Source organism: Cupressus sempervirens, chromosome 3 (genome assembly GCF_028749045.1).
Source record: "Cupressus sempervirens isolate cs-2001-9-10 chromosome 3, ASM2874904v1, whole genome shotgun sequence".
In the NCBI taxonomy this organism is placed as follows: Eukaryota; Viridiplantae; Streptophyta; class Pinopsida; order Cupressales; family Cupressaceae; genus Cupressus; species Cupressus sempervirens.
In genome coordinates, this window is record NC_143120.1 from 481,671,952 (window position 1) to 481,682,146 (window position 10,195).

Sequence of the window (10,195 nt, forward strand, 5' to 3'; positions counted from 1 at the left end):
TTTTGTCTTTAGCTTCAAATAATCATCATCACTAGTTTTAGATTCAATAGATTCGGGCTTGAATTTGAGATGTTCAATCTTTTCCTTCAATTGTCCAATGTATACTTTGGAGCCTTCATATATGTCTTTTATCTTATCTCTTTCTTCAATAAGGAGATCAATTTGTTCAAGTGCCTCTTCAAGGTTCTTCATCAACTATTCCATATCCATAGGGATCTTACTCAAGATGTTAAACCTCTTTAGAGTGACTGTGCTCTAATAACAATTGTTAGAAATAGGAATTATTGAAAAGGGGGGGGGGGGGGGCTGAATCAATAATCTACAAACTTTAGTCACCAACTAGATATTATTTCTTACTTTAAACCATACATAACAAAGTAATAACTCATAACTCCATTTTTTTTTAACTAAGGAAACTCTACCCAAGGGAAAACCCCAATGGGGATGATATCCACTAGATAATATAATGATATATAAGTTTCTTGTTAGAGAATGGACTCTGTTAGGAGTCAATGGGAAAATTTAGTATAGAGAGTCCTTGTTAGGAGACTTTGAATCCCTGTTAGGAGATTCCAACCCTTTAAAGAGGTGTGCCAACCGTATTGGGAGTTGTAGTACAGCAGATGCAAGATGAACCCACTGCCCAAACATGCACCTCCAATTAAAAGAAGAGCTCACTACCCAAACAAGTAATCAAACTTCTAGAATATAGATTCTTTCTTAGTTCAATCTCGGATCACAAAATAGCTTTTATAAACTTTGCATGTATCACTTTAACAAAAGTTCACATAAATTTGCTCAACATCACAACTACATGATAGCATGCTTGAATTCGTAAGATGTCATTTGCATAAATACCATGCCTTTACACAAATTTCTACTAGCTTGGCTAAGACCACTATTGGTGTTTTGAAATGCTATGGTTTCAAATTACCCTGGTGAGAACAAGATACATCTAAGGGCAGTTGCTTCCCATCTTCAACATACTCTTTCAAACATTGGGCCAACTATAAGGCTAGGCCCTTCTTTTACTTTAGGCTATGCAAAACCTAGGTGGGTGTACCTCAAATTCATTTATATGGTACCAGTACTAAAACATACACTTGAACCTTAACAAAGCAAATAAATCCCTTAATCTTCTAACACTTATGCACAAATCTCATACATAGAATCACTAATAACATGGCCAAAGAAATTGCTAAGCTAGGAGAGGGCATCACATTTCGATCCTTTAACATTTAAAGGGAAAAACATTTGATTAATGATGTTGATTTCAGAAAAACCCAAAATATGTAGCACTAAGAACAAGTTGATCCTATAGTTGATTAGTGCCTTATCTATTAGGAAAAAGCTAAGTCAAAACATACACATGGATACCTGAGATATACTCATGTATTTAGATATTTGATCTATCCATTCACCTTGTAAATAGACATCTATCTTCATAAAAATTCTCATAGTTATGCAATCTCGTCCTGGTGAAAACTAGAACCCTATCAAGGTAAATAAGCATTTACATGACTCTTTGTTCCAATAGAAAACCTATCTAGACATACAATCTTAAGTGATTGCAAATGAGTTTAAGCTCCTTGTTCTTAAACACAAAACATTGTAGACAATAGAGGAAAGAGATGAGAATCAGAATGAAACTAAAGAGATTCTTGCTGATTTGTAATCCCTTAAGGTTGTATGCTTGGATAGGTTTGCTATTGGAACAAAGAGCCAAGTAAATTCTTATTTACCTTGACAAGGTTTCATTTTTCACCAGGAGGATATTGCATAAGTATGAGAGTTTTATGAAGATAGATGTCTATTTACAAGGTGAATGGATAGATTAGATAACTGAATATATGAGTATATCTCAGGTATCCATGTGTATGTTTTGACTTAGCTTGTGCCCAATGGATAACACACTAATCAGCTATAAGATCAACTTGTTCTTACTACTACATATTTGGGGTTTTGCTGAAATCAACATCATTAATCAAATGTTTTTCCCTTTAAATTTCGAAGGACTAAAATGTGATGCCCCCACTTAGCTTAGCAATTTCTCTGGCCATGTTATTAGCTATTCCATGTCTGAGATTTCTACATAAGTGTTAGAAGATTAAAGGATTTATCTGATTTGTCAAGATTCAAGTGTATGTTTTAGAACTGGTACCATATAAGTGAATTTGAGGTATACCCCCTAGGTTTTGCAGAGCCTGAAGTAGAAGGAGGGTCTAGCCTTACAGTTGGACTAGTGTCTAAAAGGGTATGTTGAAAATGGGAACTAGTATCGCCTAGATGTATCTTGTTCTCATTGGGGTAATTTGAAACCATAGCATTTCAAAACACCAACAAAATGGTGACTCTGATGGGGAGATAAGATGGAAAATAAACCTTGTTAAAAGGACAACAATCTCTAGTGTTAATTGAATATTTCAATCCTAGATTTCAGTATGATTTTGCCCATCCATCTCTGGCGTTAATTGAATATTTCAATCCTAGATTTCAGTATGATTTTGCCCATCCAAGTCATCAAAAAAATGGTGACTCTACTGGGGAGTCTATGAAGGAATTCATTGTTAAAGTACTAGAATTTCTGGTATAAATAGCATTTTCAGAATCTATATGATAGACAAACCTTGAGAATTTGAAAAAGATTCAATACAGTAGGAAGAATTTACTACAGTAGCAGGGTTGTGAGGCTTTTTTCATTCCTTTGTTGAAGATTCATGTCTCCTAGTAAGTTATTATCCATTTACAGTAGTAACTTTGAGGCTAAGTGTAAATTGTGTTGTTAAGACTATTCATCTTCAATCAATTCAGTCAAGTTTTGTTTTCAAAGTGCTATTGTAAAATCAGAGTCAAGAATGAACATAAGTTTGTGTTCCCTCTTCCAAGTTTGTAAATCTACAAGAGTGGTTTGATGATTTGCATCTCTCCTATATCTAAAGGTCTAGTTCAGATTTGTCAAGTGAAAAATTATGTTTTATTTCTCACATGAGTGAGTGGCGACTCTCAATCTCTATACTAGTTTGTTCCTAGTTGATTTCATTGCAATGTTTTGAAGGACTTTCAGTTGTATGGGTAGATTTGAAGCTTTTGATAGTCTCTTGAAAAGGAAGTTTAAATTCTTGATAAGTTTTAAAGTGTTGTTTGCATCTTCTATTATAAGAAATAAAAGTGTAGAAAATAAATCATAGCAGTGATTTCTTATATCCTCTTGCAAGGAGGTGGCAACTCTACAAAGTTTTGATCAGTGATGTGAAGGAATTTCAGTTTTGCACCTATGCCAAAATAGCATATCAAGGTTCAGCATTAGCACTTGAGGTATTCTAGTTTTCATGTTTCTCTTTCATGGAAGTCAAGTATTTAAAAAGGTTGCCTCTATTCAGTGATTTTTAGCACTAGAAGAAAGAGGTAGAAGTTTTATTTTAAAATGGAATCAAATCTCAATTCTGAAATTAGTTTACTAAGACATGAAGATGTGCTTGAGGATATGGTAGAGATTAAAAAGGATCTTTGCAATCAGATTGTCAGATTTATAAGAAATGTGGTAAGAAGTGTTCAAGATCTAGAAGATGATCAAATCTATAAAAAGTTTAAATAGACAATTATGGAGTTGCATGTGTCTTTAAGACCCAAGGAATCTTCATGGCCTATTGCTTTCCTAGATATCTCTATGCCTAATTCAGTTAACTGGCCATCACATTTAAGGGTACAAAAGATTTTTCATGTTGATGGTCTTTTCAAGAAATTTGAGAATGATTTAAATAGAAAATGTGAATGTGTTGAAAGTAATAGTGAGTCTAGTGAATCCATAGACAATGACAACACTTCTTGTGATTATGAAGAGATGTATTCTAGATCTACTAAATTAGATGATTTTAGTTAGCAAGATGAAGATGGTTATGTGACTGAAAATGAATCGTATGAAAGTATGCATGAGAGTGTGGAAAGTTCTAACAGTAGTATGGATATTTCTTCTTTTGGTAAAGATGAGAATGATACACCTAGTAAAGAGGTATTATGCAAAGAAGAGGTAATATGTTGTATTAATGATTTTGGTTTTTCAAATTTTCATATTAATGGTACTATTGCTATAAGTTTTTTAGATCAACTAGTTTATGATTAGCACCTAGGAGAACAAACTTGTGATGAAGTCTTGTTGAGTGTTGATGAATTTTTAGAACTACTAGCTCATGATCTTGAAAGATATGCAAATGTTTCATCGAATGCTCATGTTGTCCCTTGTGGGGTTTATTCTCAAGATGAGGTCATTTCCCCAAGGTTTGATGTTGAATTTTATATAAAATTAGAATATCCATTGTCAATTTTTGGAGGTGTATGTGGTAATAGATCAATTATCAATACACATGATGACTTTTCTAATGAGGAGAGTACCAATAGGGAGAAGTTACATTTTGTTTTAGATTATTATCATACTAATTATACTAAAATTGGTTTTGAATATGACAAAGAAGCAAAGGCTAGAAGTGATAAATTTGATTATGAGTTTTCACTATATGTTGATAATAAGTTCAAAGTTCATTCTAATGAGTTGTTTAATGAAGATTACGATCAACATGATTTATGTCAGCACTTTCATGATAGTTTTTTAGAGTTGGTAACTAATTAATTGTTTGAGTGTGAATAGGTTTCAATGAAAGGTAAATCTGATTTAATGAGTGACATGACTGCAAGTAGGCAGCGATCAGATTTTACATACTCTTCACATCTGGTTACACAAGATGAGTTGCAAAGTTTTGACATATGCAACTTTTTGAACAAGGTAGAATATGAATACTTTGTGTTTCTTGTTGGTAGCATGCAACAGTCATATGTAGATGGCATTTTTGAGTTTGATTCTAGTTTATGTGAGCATGCTAATTTTTTTTCTCATAGTGAGCATGGTGTAAAAGTAAATGTTGATTTGTACATGCACTATGAGAATGAAGGAAGTTTTTTCAATTTGTCAAATGTTTTGTTTCAAGATGCTAATATGATTGGTGAAAATTATGAGAAAGATAATTTTAGTTCACCTCAAGAAGATGTTAATGAGAATCAACTATATGAAAGAGGTAAGAAGTTTTGAAAACTTTCTGTGTCCTGTGGCCATCGTTTGTATAGTAGGAGTAGATTTCTTGCTTTCAATAAAGTTGTTCGAGAAGTTTTTGTTGTCAGGAGTGTGGTTTGCTTCTTCTAGAGATCTGAATCCTTTCCATGCCCACAAGGGAGATGCATACCCAAATAGAGCCACTATTGGGACTCAAAATTGAAGCCCTGATTTTGAGTACCATTGAAAAAATCAAGACCTATAAGTGCCTTTTAATGCATGTGTACCCGGCTATCCTCTTGAGGCCTAAGAGGTTTTTAATGTTTCTAACACCTTGCATTCAATATATCCACTTATCCCATGAAGATAAATTTCCATTTTGAGTCATTCTGTGAAGTTCTAAGCAATGTCCAAAGTTGCATTTTTGCCTAGGTGTCAAACAACGACAGGAGGTCGTGTTTGCAATTGAATATCTTGCACCTAGTAATGTTTCATGACTTGCCGCTTTGAAAGTGTCTAATGTCCATAACAAAGAACCTATGTTTTAGATTTCTTTTATATTTCAATTAATTTTGACATATTTTGACTAGGTTTTGAATCCCTCAAAGTTGGTCATTTATTGTTGTCATGCTGATGCAAATTATTCAAAATTCTAGAAAGCCCTATTTGACTTGTTATAACTTTGACCTAGTTGACCAAAATGAAAAAAATTCATTTGCATTGCATTATAAAGCTTAGAGACTTATCATGTTTCTAATTTGAGCTTCTGACAAATTTGTTTGATCAGTTTTCAAACATGATTCCATATGCAATTTGTAATTTTTTACTGATGTCAATAAATGTAGATTGGTTGGTACCCCTATTCGTGATGTCATATCTCTAAATCTCTGATAGGTGAGATCAAATGGATTATACCAATGTGTTCTACTCTAAAAATACTTTAAGTGTGCTAGTTTGTAAATCTTGACGAATCTATTTGCACACTTTCCTAGATCCATTCCATTTCAGGAAAATGCTTTTCTACCAGTGTTTCTAATTTTGCAATTCTAAGTAGCCTCCTTTGACCGCTCACCAAATGCATCCTGTTATTCATCATGAGCCCTAATCATAGATTCATATTCTCCTCATCATAATGAACTAGTGTCCTAGTTCCCGCTCCTCCAAGCATCAGTCTGACCTATTTTCAAAGCCAAAATAGAACACAATTTATTATTTTCTAACATGTTTTCTTGCAGGCAGTTCTGAGAGGGAAATTTTGACATTCAATATCTTTTGACTGAGAATTCATCAGGAGACAAGATTTGACTTGTTACAAGTGTGTGAAATAGAGAATTAGTATGATTGATTTTAGATACTAGTCAAGTGTTTGGATAGGTTTTTAAGGCTAGTCAAAGGACCTCCTAGCACAAAGTTGACAGTTCATAGATAAGATGTGAAATTGAAAATATTTAGAGATTAAAATGATATTCCAAGACATACATTGTGGTTTATGTCATTATTAATACTTTTGAGACTTGGCAAAATCACGAATAACCATCTACATACATATATCAGGTTAAAGCAAGTTGTGTAGCTATGAAACTTAATCGATTATGGCAGTTGAAGAAACTGGAAGTAAGATATTGTGATTGGGGAGGAAGTAGTTGTGGAATGAGAGATTTCATAGAGTCTTAGCTACCCATATTCAAGAAGAAAAATCCTCATTTGGAAGTGGTTCCATTATTGAAAAGTAGAAAGCATTCCACACCAGGGGATGAAATTGTGGGTAGGGCTCAACATCTCCAACATCCAAGGGTAGGTGCAATTTCTACAGAGGAAAGACATCAGATTTGTGTTGAAGTGGGTAAAGATCACAGGATTATTAATCCCCATAAGAAGCCTTCTTCACATGGAATTGGTGAAACTTGCTCCTCCAAAACATTATCTCTTTCTGTACTAGAAGTCTCTCATCTAGGTTGGGGACATTGGTACACTTTAAGAGAACTTGAGATTGCAACTAATTGCTTGTGAGATGACAATGTTATTAGTGAGGGTGGGTATTGATGCAGGCGCATCTCATTACTAAATCATTTCAAAGGTACAAGATTCTCCATATATTTTAAATGGTCAATTTTAATAATTTAGGATTATGTCTTAGTGGATAGAATTAGGTGTTTTATTAAATAAATGTTATAGTTTTTAGTCGGATATGTTAGAGAGTTAGAGGAAAGGGTTAATGATGTTAGTGTCGGTTTTAGAAAGGATAAAATTAGTAATAGAAATGCCATGTGGTCAATAATTAAAAGAATCTCATCAGAAAGTTGGTGGCAATTTTAAGAGTGTTCATAATGATGAAAATTTGGCTATGGAATAAGAGAAACTGTTTCATATTCCTTCTATTTGGAGGAAAGTCGGTTTTCTTTAAAAAGCCAATCCTATTCTTAGCAGTTACAAGAATATCCATGATTGCTGCATGGTATTGATGGTAAAACGTCTTTCAGATTCCTATTCTTAGATGGAAAAGAAAATGTTTTTATTACTACTGGACAGCAAGGCCAGTCAGACTTTGGTTATTAAAAAGCCAATCTTTTATGTAAAAAATGATTCGAACTGCGGGAGGAATGGGAAGTTTTATGTCTCCTTTGGTCTCCTTTGTTTTTTTGAAGATTATGGTTCTACTGTTATGCTTCATATATTTCTCATGGCAATCAGTTTAGGGAATAACAATTGCAGAAAAATGTACTCTGATGCGGGGTCAATATCTCGGGTTTGAACTGTTGGATTTCTCTCAAATTTTTATATTTTTTTTGAAACCTAGTTATGCCAAATATCAATGGTTTGATTGAGTAAATCTTTTCTAGTTTGAAATTTATTCATGTCTGAGTGCGGGTCTATCCGAAGGCAGCAAGAAGATATTTTGGGAGATTTATTTTCAGAAAAAATGTACTCTGATGCGGGGTCAATATCTCAGGTTTGAACCGTTGGATTTCTCTCAAATTTTTATATGTAGTTTGAAACCTAGTTACGCCAAATATCAATGGTTAGATTGAGTAAATATTTTTTGGTTTGAAAGTTATTCATGTCTGAGTGCGGGTCTATCTGAAGGCAGCAAGAAGATATTTTGGGGGATTTTATTTTCAAAATTTTGTTTATTAAATCTGATTTTAGTGTGTGATCCTGAAGGTTGTAGATGCCCCTTGAAGAAACTCAGTTGAGTGACTGATTCCTCCTGAGTTTTCCAAGGTGTGGCTCTGCATTAGGTATGGCATTGTTTATCGTGGCATGTTAATGGATGGTACATGTGTTGCAATGGAGAACTTTCTCAGCAATAGGGGTCAAGCTGAAAGCTGAAAAGGAGTTTAAGGTTGAGGTTGAAACAATTGGACGAGTGAGGCACAAAAATTTGGTGTGCCTACTTGGTTACTATGTAGAAGGACCATATAGGATGCTTGTCTATGAGTTTGTAGACAACATTAATTTAGAACAATGGCTTAATGGAGATGTTGGGCCTTATAATCCTTTAACATGGGATATTAGGATGAAGATCATTCTTGGAATAGAAAAAGGGTTAGCATATCTGCATGAAGGCCTAGAACCAAAGGTTGTTCATCATGATGTGAAATCAAGTAACATACTCCTACATAGGCAATGGAATTCCAAGGTGTTAGACTTTGGATTGGCTAAACTCTTGGGTTCTGAGAGAAGATATGTGACTACCTAAGTGATGGGAACTTTTGGATATGTAGCGCCTAAGTATGCTAGCATTGGTATGCTTAACGAGAGGAGTGATGTTTACACCTTTGGAGTGCTTATCATGGAGATAATTATTGGTAGAAATCTAGTTGATTATGGGAGACCTCTAGATGAGGTCAATTTGGTGGATTGGATGAAGACTATGGTGGGAACTAAATGCTCTGATGAAGTAATAGATCCAAAAATGGAAGTGAAGCCATCCACATGGGCTTTCAAATGAGGCTTGTTGGTTTCCCTTCATTGTGTTGATCAAGATTATCAAAAGAGACCAAAGATGGGTCATGTAGTACACATGCTTGAAGCAGATGAATACCCTTTTCATGATGATTGTGAAGTGGGACGAGAGGCTGCTCCAGTTCACCATGAGGATATCCAACAAGATAGAAATCTCAAGCTAGGTGATAAACATGTTATGGAGATTGATGAGTGTGAAGAGACCACTCTTTTTGACATAAATATTGATGAAGAAATGAGAATAAATCCCATGACTATAGAGGAAATAGTAAGCTAGAACATAGCATGTAGAAAAAATTGTCTTCTTTATCCCACATTGGGTGGCAATTAGTTGATCTCAGTGTTTAAATAAACCAACATAGTAATGCTAAATGTCTTTAAGACATCTACCTTTTGAAGGTAGCGGCTTATGTGAAGAGGCCCCACCGTGGACAGCCAGCTAGGGGCACGACAACCAAAGTTTTGACCAAGTGTGCTAAAGAAGACATTTGTCAGAAAGTCACCGGATTCTGATGGTCGCCATGTCACCACCGAAAAATGGGAGGTTTTTCTAGTGGAGTCATGGTGACCTCCCAAAAAAAATAGAAATTTGGCAGAGGTTGTGGGGTCCGTTCAAATGGCATGAGTGAATCAAAATTTGACAAGTGGCATTGTGTGAATGGCCAGAAGAGATATAAGGAGATATTTTTAATAATGATTTTTTATTCCTGGTTTTGAGCATTCAAATCTCTAGTGTTAAAGATTTTGTTTTAAATAATGATTTTCTATAGTTTAGACTATAGACATAATTAAAATTTTAAAATTTCATTCATTTAAATTATTCATTTTATAATCCTGGGCCAGTTTTTCAAATGGCTGCCAGAGGGGCAAAATTGAACCAAAATATGGACTCCAATATACTGTTGGAATCGGGAGGAGATGAATTTTCCAAATATGGGGTCAAGATTTGCATAGATATTTAGTAGTACAATCTATAAGTAGATTTGTATTTTCTGGGGCATTCTCAACAAAATGGGCAGAATTCATCATTGAGCATCAAAATTAGTTGGAGGGTAGATATGAAAGCTTTTTGAAGCCTGGATGTGGAGAAAAAAATGATTTTGAAAAGTTTATCTTGCCTCTAGAGGTCATTTAACTAATTTTTTGCCTTTTCCTTGGTCTCAGATCTGGCATCAAAATCTATTATGT

The 10,195-nt window shown here is 34.3% G+C and overlaps 1 pseudogene; it reads left to right on the plus strand.

Annotated features, from left to right (window-relative positions):
* Positions 1–6,633: 6,633 nt before the first annotated feature.
* Positions 6,634–9,520, plus strand: LOC149567261 (putative serine/threonine-protein kinase At1g01540; annotated as a pseudogene).
* The last annotated feature ends 675 nt before the right edge of the window (positions 9,521–10,195 follow it).